Consider the following 16,554-nt stretch of genomic DNA (forward strand, 5'->3'; position numbering starts at 1 on the left):
AAGTGATGGGACCAGATGGCATGATCTTTGTTTTCTGAATGTTTAGCTTCAAGCCAACCTTTTCACTCTCTTCTTTCACTTTCCTCAAGAGGCTTTTGAGTTCCTCTTCACTTTCTGCCATAAGGGTAGTGTCATCTGCATATCTGAGGTTATTGATATTTCTCCTGGCAATCTTGATTCCAGCTTGTCTTCTTCCAGCCCAGCGTTCCTCATGATGTACTCTGCATAGAAGTTAAATAAGCAGGGTGACAATATACAACCTTGATGCACTCCTTTTCCTATTTGGAACCAGTCTGTTTTTCCATGTCCAGTTCTAACTGTTGCTTCCTGACCTGCATACAGGTTTCTCAAGAGGCAGGTCAGGTGGTCTGGGATTCCCATCTCTTTCAGAATGTTCCACAGTTTATTGTGATCCACACAGTCAAAGGCTTTGGCATAGTCAATGAAGCAGAAATAGATGTTTTTCTGAAACTCTCTTGCTTTCTCCATGATCCAACGGATGTTGGCAATTTGATCTCTGGTGCCTCTCCCTTTTCTAAAACCTGCTTGAACATCTGGGAGTTCACGGTTTACATACTGCTGAAGCCTGGCTTGGAGAATTTTGAGCATGACTTTACTAGCGTGTGAGATGAGTACAATTGTGCGGTAGTTTGTGCATTCTTTGGCATTGCCTTTCTTTGGGATTGGAATGAAGACTGACCTCTTCCAGTCCTGTGGCCACTGCTGCGTTTTCCAAATTTGCTGGCATATTTAGTGCAGCACTTTCACAGCATCATCTTTCAAGACTTGAAATAGCTCAACTGGAATTCCATCACCTCCACTAGCTTTGTTTGTAGTGATGCTTTCTAAGGCCCACTTGACTTCACATTCCAAGCACACCACATTAACAAACTGAAAAATAAAAATCATATGATTATCTCAATAGATGCAGAGAAAGCCTTCAACAAAATTCAACATCCATTTATGATAAAAACCCTTCAGAAGATGGAAATAGAAGGGACATACCTCAACATAATAAAAGCTACATATGACAAACCCATAGCAAACATTATCCTCAATGGTGAAAAACTGAAAGAATTTCCCCTAAAGTGAGGAACAAGACAACGGTGCCCACTCTCACCACTACTGTTCAACATAGTTCTGGAAGTTTGGGCCACAGCAATCAGAGCAGAAAAAGACATAAAAAGAATCCACATTGGAAAAGAAGAAGTAAAACTTTGACTGTTCGCTGATGACATGATCCTCTACACAGAAAACCCTGAAGACTCTACCAGAAAACTACTAGAGCTAATCAATAACTACAATAAAGTTGCAGGATATAAAATCAACACACAGAAATCCCTTGCATTCTTATATACTAATAATGAGAAAATAGAAAGAGAAATTAAGAAAAATATATCGTTCACTGTTGCAACGAAAAGAATTAAATACTTTGGAATATATCTACTTAAGGAAACAAAAGACCTGTACATAGAAAACTATAAAACACTAGTGAAAGTAATCAAAGAGGACACTGATAGATGGAGAAATATACCGTGTTCGTGGATTGGAAGGATAAATATTGTGAAAATGAGTATACTACCCAAAGTAATTTATGCATTCAGTGTAATCCCTATCAAGCTACCAACGATATTTTTCACAGAGTTAGAATAAATAATCTCACAATTTGTATGGAAATACAAAAAACCTCGAATAGCCAAAGCAATCTTGAGAAAGAAAAATGGAACTGGGGGAATCAACCTGCCGGACTTCAGGCTCTACTACAAAGCCACAGTCATCAAGGCGGTATGGTACTGGCATAAAGACAGAAATATAGATCAATGGAACAAAATAGAAAGCCCAGAGATAAATCTATGCACCTACAGACACCTTATCTTTGACAAAGGAGGCAAGAATATAAAATGGAGAAAAGACAGTCTCTTTAACAAGTGGTACTGGGAAAACTGGTCAGCCACTTGTAAAAGAATGAAACTAGGTGGAGAAGGAACAAGATGGCGGAGGAATAGGACGGCAAGACCACTCTCTCCCCCACAAATTCATCAAAAGAACATTTGAACGCGAGTAAAGTCCACAAAACAACTTCTGAATGCTGGCAGAGGACGTCAGGCACCCAGAAAAGCAGCCCATTGTCTTCGAAAGGAGGTAGGAAAAAACATAAAAGATAAAAAGCGAGACAAATGAAGTAAGGACGGAGCTCCGTCCCGGGAAGGGAGGCTTTAAAAAGAGAGAACTTTCCAAACACCAGGAAACACTCTCACTGGCGAATCTGTGGGGAGCCTTGGAAGCTCAGAGGGCCACATAGCCCTCTTTTTTTTTTTAAGATTTTTTAAAAACCCACAGATTACCCGCCAAATGGTAACTCCCAGTGGAGAAGCAGCGCAGACGCCTGTATACGCCATTAGCAAGCGGGGGCTGGGCACGGAGGAGCGGCTGAACTGCTTAGAGAGAGGACTGGGCTTGAATGCCGCGAGAACAATTTGAGAGAACTGGGGAGAGCAAAGCAGACTGTGGGATAGCTTCCCCACGAAAAGGCGGAAAGCTCTAACCTACGACTCGGCCAGCCCTGCTCACAGAATAAAGGACTGAGCAGAGTGAGCCGGCTGCGGCTGGCCCATCCCCCATCCCCCGCCCAGACAGGCAGGGAGTGCAGCCAGAGCCGGAGCGGGCAACCGCGGCCCCAGAAAGGCATCTGATACAAACTGCAGACAGGCTTGCTGCTATTCAGAACTTCTTGGGCTCGGGCTGGTTGATATCCCCCTGAGAAGGTGCGCCGGTTGTACACCCAGAAAACTGAGTGGCGGGGACTGGGGAGGCGATAAGTCGCAGATACTGCGCTCACCAAACACCTGGTCCCCTGAGCTGCTCGGACCGGGGAAGGCAAAAAACGCAGCCCCAACCAAGTCTGCACCTTTGTGGAGTACCTGAGAACCTGAACTTGAGCCGCTCAGACCTGGGAAGTGCATACAACCCGGCGCTGGCCTCAGACAGTTCCCCGGCAGAGCAACCTAGAGCCTGTGCAGTGTAGACTGGGACAGCATACGTGCTGTGAGCGGGGGCAAACCCAGTGTGGCCGAGACGCTGCGAGCACTCCCCACAGACGCCAGAGATATTCGTCTGCAGCGTTCCTCCCTTCCCAGAGCAGGACTGAACAACTGAGCCTTAAAAAGTGTCCACCCACCCCCTAGTATCAGGGCGGAAATTAGACACTGAAGAGACCAGCAAACAGAAGCTAAAACAGAGAGAACCACCTTGGAAATGACAGATAGAGACATCTAGAGGCTACTCCAAGAATAAGACCAAAAACCAGAGGCAAGAGGCTTAAGCCCGAATCCTGAGAACACCAGAGAACTCCTGACTCCAGGGAACATTAATCGATAGGAGCTCATCAAACATATCCATCAGTTCAGTTCAGTTCAGTCGCTCAGTCGTGTCCGACTCTCCGCGACCCCATGAATCACAGCACACCAGGCCTCCCTGTCCATCACCAACTCCCGGAGTTCACTCAAACTCATGTCCACAGAGTTGGTGATGCCATCCAGCCATCTCATTCTCCATCGTCCCCTTCTCCTCCCGCCCCCAACCTTTCCCAGCATCAGTGTCTTTTCCAGTGAGTCAACTCGTCGCATGAGGTGGCCAAAGTATTGCAGTTTCAGCTTTAGCATCAGTCCCTCCAATGAACATCCAGGATTGATCTCCTCTAGAATGGACTGGTTGGATCTCCTTGCAGTATAAGGGACTCTCAAGAGTCTTCTCCAACACCACAGTTCAAAAGCATCGATTCTTCGGCGGTCAGCCTTCTTCACAGTCCAACTCTCACATCCATACATGACCACGGGAAAAACCATTGCCTTGACTAGACGGACCTTGGTTGGCAAAGTAATGTCTCTGCTTTTTAATATACTGTCAAGGTTGGTCATAACTTTCCTTCCAAGGAGCAAGCGTCTTTTAATTTCATGGCTGCAATCAGCATCTGCAGTGATTTTGAAGCCCAAAAAAACAAAGTCTGACACTGTTTCCACTGTTTTTCCATCTATTTCCCATGAAGTGATGGGACCAGATGGCATGATCTTTGTTTTCTGAATGTTGAGCTTCAAGCCAACCTTTTCACTCTCCTCTTTCACTTTCATCAAGAGGCTTTTGAGTTCCTCTTCACTTTCTGAAACATCTCCATACCTACACTAAAACCAAGCACCACCCAAGGGTCAACAAGTTCCAGAGCAAGACATACCACGCAAATTCTCCAGTAACACAGGAAACTAGCCCTGAGCTTCAATATACAGGCTGCCCAAAGTCACTCCAAACCCACTGACATCTCATAACTCATTACTGGACACTTCATTGCACTCCAGAGAGAAGAAATCCAGCTCCACCCACCAGAACACCGACACAAGCTTCCGTAACCAGGCAACCTTGACAAGTCACCTGTCCAACCCCACACACAGAGAGGAAACTACATAATAAAAAGATCTCCACAAACGGCCAGAAGAGGGAAAGGCCACCCCAAGCAAAGCATTATAAGCAAGATGAAGAGGCAGAGAAATACCCAGCAAGTAAAGGAACAAGATAAATGCCCACCAACACAAACAAAAGAGGAAGATATAAGGAATCTACCTGATAAAGAATTTCGAATTTTGGTGGTGAAAATGATTCAAAATCTTGAAAGCAAAATGGAGTTACAGATAAATAACCTGGAGAAAAGGATTGAGAAGATGGAAGAAAGGTTTAAGAAGGACTTAGAGGAAATAAAAAAGAGTCAATATACAATGAATAATGCAATAGATGAGATCAGAAACACTCTGGAGGGAACAAACAGTAGAATAACAGAGGCAGAAGACAGGATAAGCGAGCTAGAAGATAGAATTGTAGAAATAAATGAAACAGAGAGGAAAAAAGAAAAACAAATTAAAAGAAAGGAGAACAATATTAGAGACCTCTGGGACAATGTTAAACGCTCCAACATTCGAATCATAGGAGTCCCAGAAGAAGAAGACAAAAAGAAAGACCATGAAAGAATACTTGAGGAGATAATAGTTGAAAACTTCCCTAAAATAGGGAAAGAAATAATCACCCAAGTCCAAGAAACCCAGAGAGTCCCCAACAGGATAAACCCAAGGCGAAATACTCCAAGACACATATTAATCAAATTAACAAAGATCAAACACAAAGAACAAATATTAAAAGCAGCAAGGGAAAAACAGCAAATAACACACAAGGGGATTCCCATAAGGATAACAGCCGATCTTTCAACAGAAACTCTTCAGGCCAGGAGGGAATGGCAAGACATACTTAAAGTGATGAAAGAAAATAACCTACAGCCCAGACTACTGTACCCAGCAAGGATCTCATTCAAATATGAAGGAGAAATCAAAAGCTTTACAGACAAGCAAAAGCTGAGAGAATTCAGCATTACCAAACCAGCTCTCCAACAAATGCTAAAGGATCTTTTCTAGACAGGAAACACAGAAAGGGTGTATAAACTCGAACCCAAGGCAATAAATAAAATGGCTACGGGATCGTACTTATCAATAATTACCTTAAATGTAAATGGGTTGAATGCCCCAACCAAAAGACAAAGGCTGGCTGAATGGATACAAAAACAAGACCCCCATATATGTTGTCTGCAAGAGACCCACCTCAAAACGAGGGACACATACAGACTGAAAGTGAAGGGCTGGAAAAAGATATTCCATGCAAATAGAGACCAAAAGAAAGCAGGAGTAGCAATACTCATATCAGATAAAATAGAATTTAAAAAAAAGGCTGTGAAAAGAGACAAAGAAGGAAACTACATAATGATCAAAGGATCAATCCAAGATGAAGATATAGCAATTATAAATATTTATGAAACCAACATAGGAGCACCGCAATATGTAAGACAATTACTAACAAGTATGAAAGGGGAAATTAACAATAATGCAATAATAGTGGGAGATTTTAATACCCCACTTACATCTATGGATAGATCAACTAAACAGAAAATTAACAAGGAAACACAAACTTTAAATGATACAATAGAGCAGTTTGACCTAATAGATATCTATAGGACATTTCACCCCAAAGCAATGAATTTCACCTTTTTCTCAAGTGCACACGGAACCTTTTCCAGGATAGATCACATCCTGGGCCATAAATCTAGCCTTGGTAAATTCAAAAAAGTTGAAATCATTCCATGCATCTTTTCTGACCACAATGCAGTAAGATTAGATCTCAATTATGGGAGTTCAGTTCAGTTCAGTTGTTCAGTCGTGTCCGAATCTCCGCGACCCCATGAATTACAGCACGCCAGGCTTCCCTATCCATCACCAACTCCCGGAGTACACTCAAACTCATGTCCACAGAGTCGGTGATGCCATCCAGCCATCTCATTCTCTGTCGTCCCCTTCTCCTCCCGCCCCCAACCTTTCCCAGCATCAGAGTCATTTCCAGTGAGTCAACTCGTCACATGAGGTGGCCAAAGTATTGCAGTTTCAGCTTTAGCATCAGTCCCTCCAATGAACATCCTGGAGAAAAACTATTAAAAATGCCAACATATGGAGGCTGAACAACACGCTGCTGAATAATGAACAAATCATAGAAGAAATCAAAAGAGAAATCAAAATATGCATAGAAATGAATGAAAATGAAAACACAACAACCCAAAACCTCTGGGACACTGTAAAAGCAGTGCTAAGGGGGAAGTTCATAGCAATACAGGCACACATCAAGAAACAAGAAAAAAGTCAACTAAATAACCTAACTCTACATCTAAAGCAACTAGAAAAGGAAGAAATGAAGAACCCCAGGGTCAGTAGAAGGAAAGAAATCGTAAAAATTAGGGCAGAGATAAATGCAAAAGAAACAAAAGAGACCATAGCAAAAATCAACAAAGCCAAAAACTGGTTCTTCGAGAAGGTAAATAAAATTGACAAACCACTAGCCAGACTCATCAAGAAACAAAGGGAGAAGAACCAAATCAATAAAATTAGAAATGAAAATGGAGAGATCACAACTGACAACACAGAAATACAAAGGATTATTAGAGAATACTATCAGCAATTATATGGCAATAAAATGAATAACCTGGAAGAAATGGACAAATTCCTAGAAAAGTACAACTTTCCAAAACTGAACCAGAAAGAAATAGAAAATCTGAACAGACCCATCACAAGCACGGAACTAGAGGCTGTAATCAAGAATCTTCCAGCAAACAAAAGCCCAGGTCCAGACGGCTTCACAGCCGAATTCTACCAAAAATTTAGAGAAGAGCTAACACCTATTCTACTCAAACTCTTCCAGAAAATTGCTGAGGAAGGGTAACTTCCAAACTCATTCTATGAGGCCACCATCACCCTAATCCCAAATCCTGGTAAAGACCCCACAAAAAAAGAAAACTACAGGCCAATATCACTGATGAACATAGATGCAAAAATCCTTAACAAAATTCTAGCAATCAGAATCCAACAACATATTAAGAAAATCATACATCATGACCAAGTGGGCTTTATCCCAGGAATGCAAGGATTCTTCAATATCCGCAAATCAATCAACATAATACACCACATTAACAAACTGAAAAATAAAAATCATATGATTATCTCAATAGATGCAGAGAAAGCCTTCAACAAAATTCAACATCCATTTATGATAAAAACCCTCCAGAAAGTGGGAATAGAAGGGACATACCTCAACATAATAAAAGCTATATATGACAAACCCACAGCAAACATTATCCTCAATGGCGAAAAACTGAAAGCATTTCCCCTAAAGTCAGGAACAAGACAAGGGTGCCCACTCTCACCACTACTCTTCAACATAGTTCTGGAAGTTTTGGCTACAGCAATCAGAGCAGAAAAAGACATAAAAGGAATACAAATTGGAAAAGAAGAAGTAAAACTTTCACTGTTCGCTGATGACATGATCCTCTACACAGAAAACCCTAGAGACTCTACCAGAAAACTACTAGAGCTAATCAATGATTACAGTAACGTTGCAGGATATAAAATCAACACACAGAAATCCCTTGCATTCCTATACACTAATAATGAGAAAATAGAAAGAGAAATTCCATTCACTGTTGCAACGAAAAGAATTAAATACTTAGGAATATATCTACCTAAGGAAACAAAAGACTTGTACGTAGAAAACTATAAAACACTACTGAAAGCAATCAAAGAGGACACTAATAGATGGAGAAATATACCATGTTCATGGATTGGAAGAATAAATATTGTAAAAATGAGTATACTACCCAAAGTAATGTATACATTCAATGCAATCCCTATCAAACTACCAACGATATTTTTCACAGAACTAGAACAAATAATCTCACAATTTATATGGAAATACAAAAAACCTCGAATAGCCAAAGCAATCTTGAGGAAGAAAAATGGAACTGGGGGAATTAACCTGCCGGACTTCAGGCTCTACTACAAAGCCACAATCATCAAGACAGTATGGTACTGGCATAAAGACAGAAATATAGATCAATGGAACAAAATAGAAAGCCCAGAGATAAACCCACGCTCCTATGGACACCTTATCTTCGACAAAGGAGGCAAGAATATAAAATGGAGAAAAGACAGTCTCTTTAACAAGTGGTGCTGGGAAAACTGGTCAGCCACCTGTAAAAGAATGAAACTAGAACACTTCCTAACACCATACACAAAAATAAATTCAAAATGGATTAGAGAGCTAAAAGTAAGACCAGAAACTATAAAACTCCTAGAGGAGAACGTAGACAAAACACTCTCCGACATAAATCACAGCAGGATCCTCCATGACCCACCTCCCAGAATATTGGAAATAAAAGCAAAAATAAACAAATGGGACCTAATTAAAATCAAAAGCTTCTGCACAGCAAAGGAAACTATAAGTAAGGTGAAAAGACAGCCTTCAGAATGGGAGAAAATAATAGCAAATGAAGCAACTGATAAAGGATTAATTTCCAAAATATACAAGCAGCTCCTGCAGCTCAATTCCAGAAAAATAAATGACCCAATCAAAAAATGGGCCAAAGAACTAAACAGACATTTCTCCAAAGAAGACATAAAGATGGCTAACAAACACATGAAAAAATGCTCAACATCCCTCATAATCAGAGAGATGCAAATCAAAACCACAATGAGATACCATTTACACCAGTCAGAATGGCTGCTATCCAAAAGTCTACATGCAATAAATGCTGGATAGGACGTGGAGAGAAAGGAACCCTCTTACACTGTTGGTGGGAATGCAAACTAGTACAGCCACTATGGAGAACAGTGTGGAGATTCCTCAAACAACTGGAAATAGAACTGCCATATGATCCAGCAATCGCACTCCTGGGCATACACACTGAGGAAACCAGAATTGAAAGAGACACATGTACTCCAATGTTCATTGCAGCACTGTTTATAATAGCCAGGATATGGAAGCAACTAGATGTCCATCTGCAGACGAATGGATAAGAAAGCTTTGGTACATATACACAATGGAGTATTATTCAGCCATTAAAAAGAATACATTTGAATCAGTTCTAATGAGGTGGATGAAACTGGAGCCTATTATACAGAGTGAAGTAAGCCAGAAAGAAAAACACCAATACAGTATACTAACGCATATATATGGAATTTAGAAAGATGCAAATGATAACCCTGTATACGAGACAGCAAAAGAGACACAGATGTATAGAACAGTCTTTGGGACTCTATGGGAGAGGGTGAGGGTGGGATGATTTGGGAGAATGGTATTGAAACACGTATGTTGTCATATGTGAAACGAATCACTAGTTCAGGGTCAATGCATGTTATAGGATGCTCGGGGCTGGCATGCGGGGATGACCCAGAGGGAGCATAAAGGGAGGAGGGAGGTGGGAGGGGGATTCAGGAGGGGGAACTTATGTAAACCCGGGGCGAATTCATGTCAATGTATGGCAAAACCAACCAATATAATATTGTAGAATAATTTGCCTCCAATAAAAAATAAATTAATTACAAAAAAAAAGTTTGTGATGTTTATACATACACAAAATTAAAAAACAAAAAAAGAATGAAACTATAACACTTCCTAACACCATACGCAAAAATAAACTCAAAATGTATTAAAGATCTAAACGTAAGACCAGAAACTATAAAACTCCTAGAGGAGATAATAGGCAAAACACTCTCCGACATAAATCACAGCAGGATCCTCCAATCCCACCTCCCAGAATATTGGAAATAAAAGCAAAAATAAACAAATGGGACCTAATTAAAATCAAAAGCTTCTGCACAGCAAAGGAAACTATAAGTAAGGTGAAAAGACAGCCTTCAGAATGGGAGAAAGTAATAGCAAATGAAACAACTGACAAAGAATTAATCTCCAAAATATACAAGCAGCTCCTGCAGCTCAATTCCAGAAAAATAAATAACACAATTAAAATATGGGCCAAAGAACTAAACAGACGTTTCTCCAAAGAAGACATAAAGATGGCTAACAAACACATGAAAAAATGCTCAACATCCCTCATAATCAGAGAAATGCAAATCAAAAGCACAATGAGATACCATTTCACACCAGTCAGAATGGCTGCTATCCAAAAGTCTACATGCAATAAATGCTGGAGAGGGTGTGGAGAGAAGGGAACCCTCTTACACTGTTGGTGGGAATGCAAACTAGTACAGCCACTATGGAGAATTCCTTAAAAAACTGGAAATAAAACTGCCATACAACCCAGCAATCGCACTCCTGGGCATACACACTGAGGAAACCAGAATTGAAAGAAACACATGTACTCCAATGTTCATTGCAGCACTGTTTATAATAGCTAGGACATGGAAGCAAACTAGATGTCCATCTGCAGACGAATGGATAATAAAGCTTTGGTACATATATACAATGGAGTATTATTTAGCCATTAAAAAGAATACATTTGAATCTAATGAATCTAAAGAATAATTTGAATCTAAGTTCTAATGAGGTGGATGAAAATGGAGCCTATTATTCAGAGTGAAGTAAGCCAGAAAGAAAAATACCAATACAGTATACAAACGCATATATATGGAATTTAGAAAGATTCATGGGGTCGCGGAGAGTCGGACACGACTGAGCGACTGAACTGAACTGAACCTTAACCCTGTATCAGTTCAGTTCAGTCGCTCAGTCGTGTTCGACTCTTTGCGACCCCATGAATCACAGCAGGCCAGGCCTCCCTGTCCATCACCAATTCCCAAAGTTCACTCAAACTCATGTCCATCGAGTCGGTGATGCCATTCAGCCATCTCATTCTTGGTCGTCCCCTTCTCCTCCCGCCCCCAACCTTTCCCGGCATCAGAGTCTTTTCCAGTGAGTCAACTCATCGCATGAGGTGGCCATACGGGACAGCAAAAGAGACACAGGTGTTTAGAACAGTCTTTGGGACTCTGTGGGAGAAGGTGAGGGTGGGATGATTTGGGAGAATGGCATTGAAATATGTATATTATCATATGTGAAACGAATCACCAGTCCAGGCTCCACGCATGATACCGGATGCTCGGGGCTGGTGCACCGGGATGAACCAGAGGGATGGGATGGGGAGGGAGGAGGGAGGGGGGTTCAAGATGGGGAACACATGTACACCCAGGGCAGATTCATGTCAATGTATGGCAAAACTAACCAATATAATATTGTAAAGTAATTAGCCTCCAAAAATAAAATAAAATGAAAAAAAAAGAAAGCAACTTAGATGTTCATCGACAGATAAATAGATAAAGAAGTTATTGTACATGTATACTATGAAATACTATTCAGCCATAAGAAGGAACAAATTTGAGTCAGTTCTAGTGAGGTGAATAAATCTAGAGACTTACAGAGTGAAGTGAGTCAGAAAGAGAAAAACAAATACAGTATCTTAAAGCGTATATCTGGAATCTAGAAAGATGGCACTGATCAGCTTATCTGCAGGGCAAGAATAGAGATGAAGACATAGGGAACAGCACAGCAGGGGAAGGAGAGGGTGGGACGGATTGAGAAAGCAGCATTGAAACATATACATTACCACATGTAGACTAGATAGCCAGTGGGAATTTGCTGCATGGCGTATGGAGCTCAACTAAGTCCTCTATGACAACTTAGAGTGGTGGGTTGTAGGGGGGAGTAGTGTTCAAAAGGGAGGGGGTGTATGTATACTTATGGCTGATTCACGTTGTTGTATGGCAGAAACCAATACAACATTGTAAAATAATTATCCTCCAATTAAAAATAAATTTAAAAAATTTTACTCCTCATATGAAGTTCTCTCTGTATGGAGAGAGCGTAGCGGTTTTAAGTTGATCTGAAATGTCATGAGAGTTCAAGCAAAGTGGCTTGAGTTTAAATTTTTTTTTAAATTGTGGTTGGATTTTCATTAGTTATCTATTTTATACATATCAATACTGTATAGCTCGGGGAACTCGACTCAGTGCTCTGTGGTGACCTAAATGGAAAGGAAATCCAAAAAAGGGGACATATGTATTTCTATAAACTTATTCACTTTACTGTACAGCTGAAACTAACACAACTTTGTAAAGCAATTATGCTGTCATAACAATTAATTTTAAAAATGTGGTTAGAGCGTGGGTTCAGAGTGAGAGTTCCAGTATAAGTGTTCAGGCTGGCTTGGTTTGAATCTTCTACTGTTGCCAAAGGAATGAGGACCTGGACTTTCATCAGCTTCCCCAGAGGTTGAGCAGAAGGAGAAGAGACAGAAGTGTGGCTTAAAAACTATCAGTAACCAAACATCACACACACACACAAGACAGAGCTACATGCTTTATTACATAGCTCTTAGAGTTTTATAAATGGTCCAAATCAAGAGAATTAATTGCACTGCATTTGGACAAAAAAATATGTAGGACTGCTTTCTAGTGTCCTTTAATTGGAACTTTTTTCTTTAAGGGAAAGGATATTTTGTATATATATATACATATATATGAAGTAAAGTGAAGTGAAGTCGCTCAGTCGTGTCTGACTCTTTGTGATCCCATGGACTGTAGTCTACAAGGCTCCTCCATCCATGGAATTTTCCAGGCAAGAGTACTGGAGTTGGTTGCCATTTCACATATATATATATATACACACACACACACACACACTCACATATATACATACACTCACACACACACACATATATATACACACACTCCTATGTGTATATATATATATATATACACACTCACAAACACACATATATACATATTTTTGTTGCCTTGGGTCTTGGTTGCAGCATGTGGGTTTTCTCTAGTTTCAGAAAGCAGGGGCTACTCTCTAATTGAGGTGCACAGGGTTCTCATTGCAGTGTCTTCTCTTATTGTGGAATACAGGCTCTAGGGTGCACGGGGGCTTCAGGAGGTGCAGCATGTAGTCTCAGTAGTTGTGGTGCATGGAGCTAGTTGCTCCGCAACATATGGGATCTTCCCAGATTAAGGATTGAACCTGTGTCTCCTGCACTGGAAGGCAGATTCTTATCCACTATACCACTGGGGCGGGGGGTTGGCTACCCAAGTGGCACAGGCAGGTTTGATTTCTGGGTCAGGAAGTTCCCCTGGAGGAGGGCATGGCAATACACTTGAGTATTCTTGCCTGGAGAATCCCATGGACAGAGGAACCTTGCAAGCTACAGTCCGTTGGGTCACAAAGAGTTGAACACGATTGAAGCGACTTAACACACACACACATACCGCCAGGGAAGTTCTCTTATTACTTTGATTTCCTTGAAAGGATAGGAACTTATAGGGTGCCTTAACGGTGCCTGACAGATGACAGGGGGGCGTGGCCAAGGCACCTTACATGTGCTCACAGCAAGATGGCGCCTGACAGATGTCAGGGGGGCGCGGCCCAGATAACCCCAAAAGGTTCTGAGTGGCTCCTAAACACCCCCACCCTTTACATGCTTTGATGTGAGTGGAAAGCCTCTTTTAAAAGTCCCGCGCTTACCCCATGCTTGCATATATATATGAGAAGCTTACACCAATAAAACGGGAACTGCCTTGACAGAACCCCCCGCTGCGTCTGAGTGTCTCTCTTTCCGGGTGAGGGAGGCTGTGGGGCAGGCGGCCCGCTCACTTCCTCTTTGGGGCCTGCTCCTTCAGACCCAGTCTCCTGGAGGAGCTAATCTTGGGCGGCTTTCTTGCCGAGGCCGAGGCACCCCTCAGTCTCTGGCTCCTGCCTTGGAGCGCTACAAGGCAGGAGAGGAGAAAAGGGGAAGAGAAAGAGGAAGCCAGGCCGGACGCAGGGGAGGAAACCCACAGAACTAATATTGGTGTGTTTATGGAATTTTTTAATCTCTAAATATCCATGCTCCTCTAACTTGTTTAGACCCTTCTTTCCAATGAGATGTATGTTGTAATAGATGAATGGAGAAAAGGTCAATGAAAAAAGGGGTTCTAAGAAGGATGTGTTTGTTATTACAAAGAAATATTGCTAAAGAGATATGTTCCTCAAGTGAATGCATTGTTTATGAATTGCTTGACCCCAGAATATAGACACACTGATGGGCATGTGTATATTGTTTCCTTTGTATCAACTCTAATTTATTTTCCAGGAAGTGTCTCTGCTCTGTGGAACCACAGAATTTGACAGGTGTCTTGGAATTCCTCCTCCTGGGTCTCTCAGATGACTGAAACCTGCAGCCCCTTCTCTTTGGGCTGTTTCTGTCCATGTATCTGGTCACTGTGCTTGGGAACCTGCTCATTGTCTTGGCTGTCATCTCTGGTTCTCACTTCTACATCCCCACATACTTCTTCCTGTCTAACCTGTCCATGGCTGACATTGGCTTTACTTCTAACACTATCCCAAAGATGATTTTGGACATTCATAACAGAGTCATCTCCTAGGTGGGCTGTCTGATTCAGTTGTCTGCTTTTAATCTTTTTGGGTATATGGACAGGGTCCTTTTGACTGTGATGGTCTATGACTGGTTTGTAGGTATTTGTTATCCCTTGCACTACCTGGTCATCATGAATTCATACCTCTGTAGCCTCCTGGTTCTGGTGTCTTTTATAATCAGCCTTTGGGACTCCCAGATTCATTACTTGATGATGTCTCAACTTACATTTTGCTCAAAAGTGGAAATTCCTCATTTTTTCTGTGACTCTCCTCAACTCTTCAAGCTTGCCTATGATGATACCTCCATTGATAAAATAATAATGTATTTTATTGGTGCCATCTTTGGTGGTACTCCAGTTTCAGGGATCTTTTTCTCTTTTTTAAAAAAAATTATTTATTTATTTTACTTTACAGTATTGTATTGGTTTTGCCATACATTGACTTGAATCTGCCATGGGTGTACGTGTGTTCCCCATCCTGAACCCCCTTCCCACCTCCTTCCCCTTCCCACCCCTCTGGGTCATCCCAGTGCACCAGCCCCGAACAACCCGTATTATGCATTGAACCTGGACTGGCAATTCATTTCACATATGATAATTTACATGTTTCAATGCCATTCTCCCATATCATCCCGCCCTTGCCCTCTTCTCTAATACATGAATTATTCCTCCATTCTGAGAGTCCCATCAACAAGTGGGAAGAACAAAGACTTCTCCACCTGTGGTTCTCATTTGTGTGTTATTTGCTTATTTTATGGAACAGGCATTGGGACACACCTCAGTTCAACCATCTCACAGTCTCCCAAGAAAGGATGCAGTGGCCTCAGTGGGGTACACAGTAGTCACCCCCACACTGAACCCCTTCATCTACAGTCTAAGGAACAAGGACATCAAGAGGTCCTTATGGAAGTTCCTCATCAAGGCAGGCTAATCTCAATACTTAGAATTTCTTTCTTCATTTTTATTTGGTCTATGGATTAGAATTGATCTCAGACTAAACATCTGGAGTTGGCAAACATGCCTTTTTGATCACATAAATTTCATAGTTCAAGTTTTTTGTTTACTTATCATATTTATTATGTCTGAACATTGTTTATTTCATCATATGTTTGATGGGATTAAGAGAGTATTCTGGATCTTATGTAAGTCAAAATCATTGTATGATTGAATCCTATTCCACCTGTGGGACTTTCTGTATTTGTCACCCATGGCCTAGGCACCCTGTAGAAATTCACAGCTCTTTACTAATTTATATATCAATATAATTTGTAGCCATTTTCACAGTCCATGTTGGTTTTCTATGAAATTTTGGTTTCTATCAAATTTATTGATTCAGGTATATGGGAGAGTGAATGTCACTTGTCTTTAATGTTGACTTCATAGAGGAAGCACCTGATGAACTTTAGAAATCCTCCTGCCTGAGTTCCACTGAGACAGGCTGGGACCTGGGACCCTTTGCTGCAGTGCTTGCACCTGGACAAATGTCTCCTCAAGCAACAAAATACAAAGAAACACCAGAGACTAAAATATGACTGCATGCACGCACAGTTGGGGCAAATTATGAACATAATGCAAAAGGGCCTAAAAACCCAGCAGCCACCTCTGAAGAGTCAGGAGCAATAATAGGGGGTTGGGAGCAAAAGCAGGGTAATGCTCATGTCCCCTGCACACTACACCATGAGAGATGTGGGCAAACCACATAAGCCACTCCTCTGGCTCAACCCCTGGACACATCCCTACCTTCACTGCATATAAGAAACAAGCTCGCACCCCACCC

General features: G+C 41.4%; 1 pseudogene; it reads left to right on the forward strand.

Annotated features, from left to right (window-relative positions):
* The first annotated feature begins 14,516 nt into the window (after positions 1-14,516).
* Positions 14,517-15,708, forward strand: LOC129558828 (olfactory receptor 7E178-like; annotated as a pseudogene).
* The last annotated feature ends 846 nt before the right edge of the window (positions 15,709-16,554 follow it).

This window comes from Moschus berezovskii, chromosome 8 (genome assembly GCF_049115385.1).
Source record: "Moschus berezovskii isolate FMDL1 chromosome 8, NW_MosBer_1.0, whole genome shotgun sequence".
Classification (NCBI taxonomy): domain Eukaryota; kingdom Metazoa; phylum Chordata; class Mammalia; order Artiodactyla; family Moschidae; genus Moschus; species Moschus berezovskii.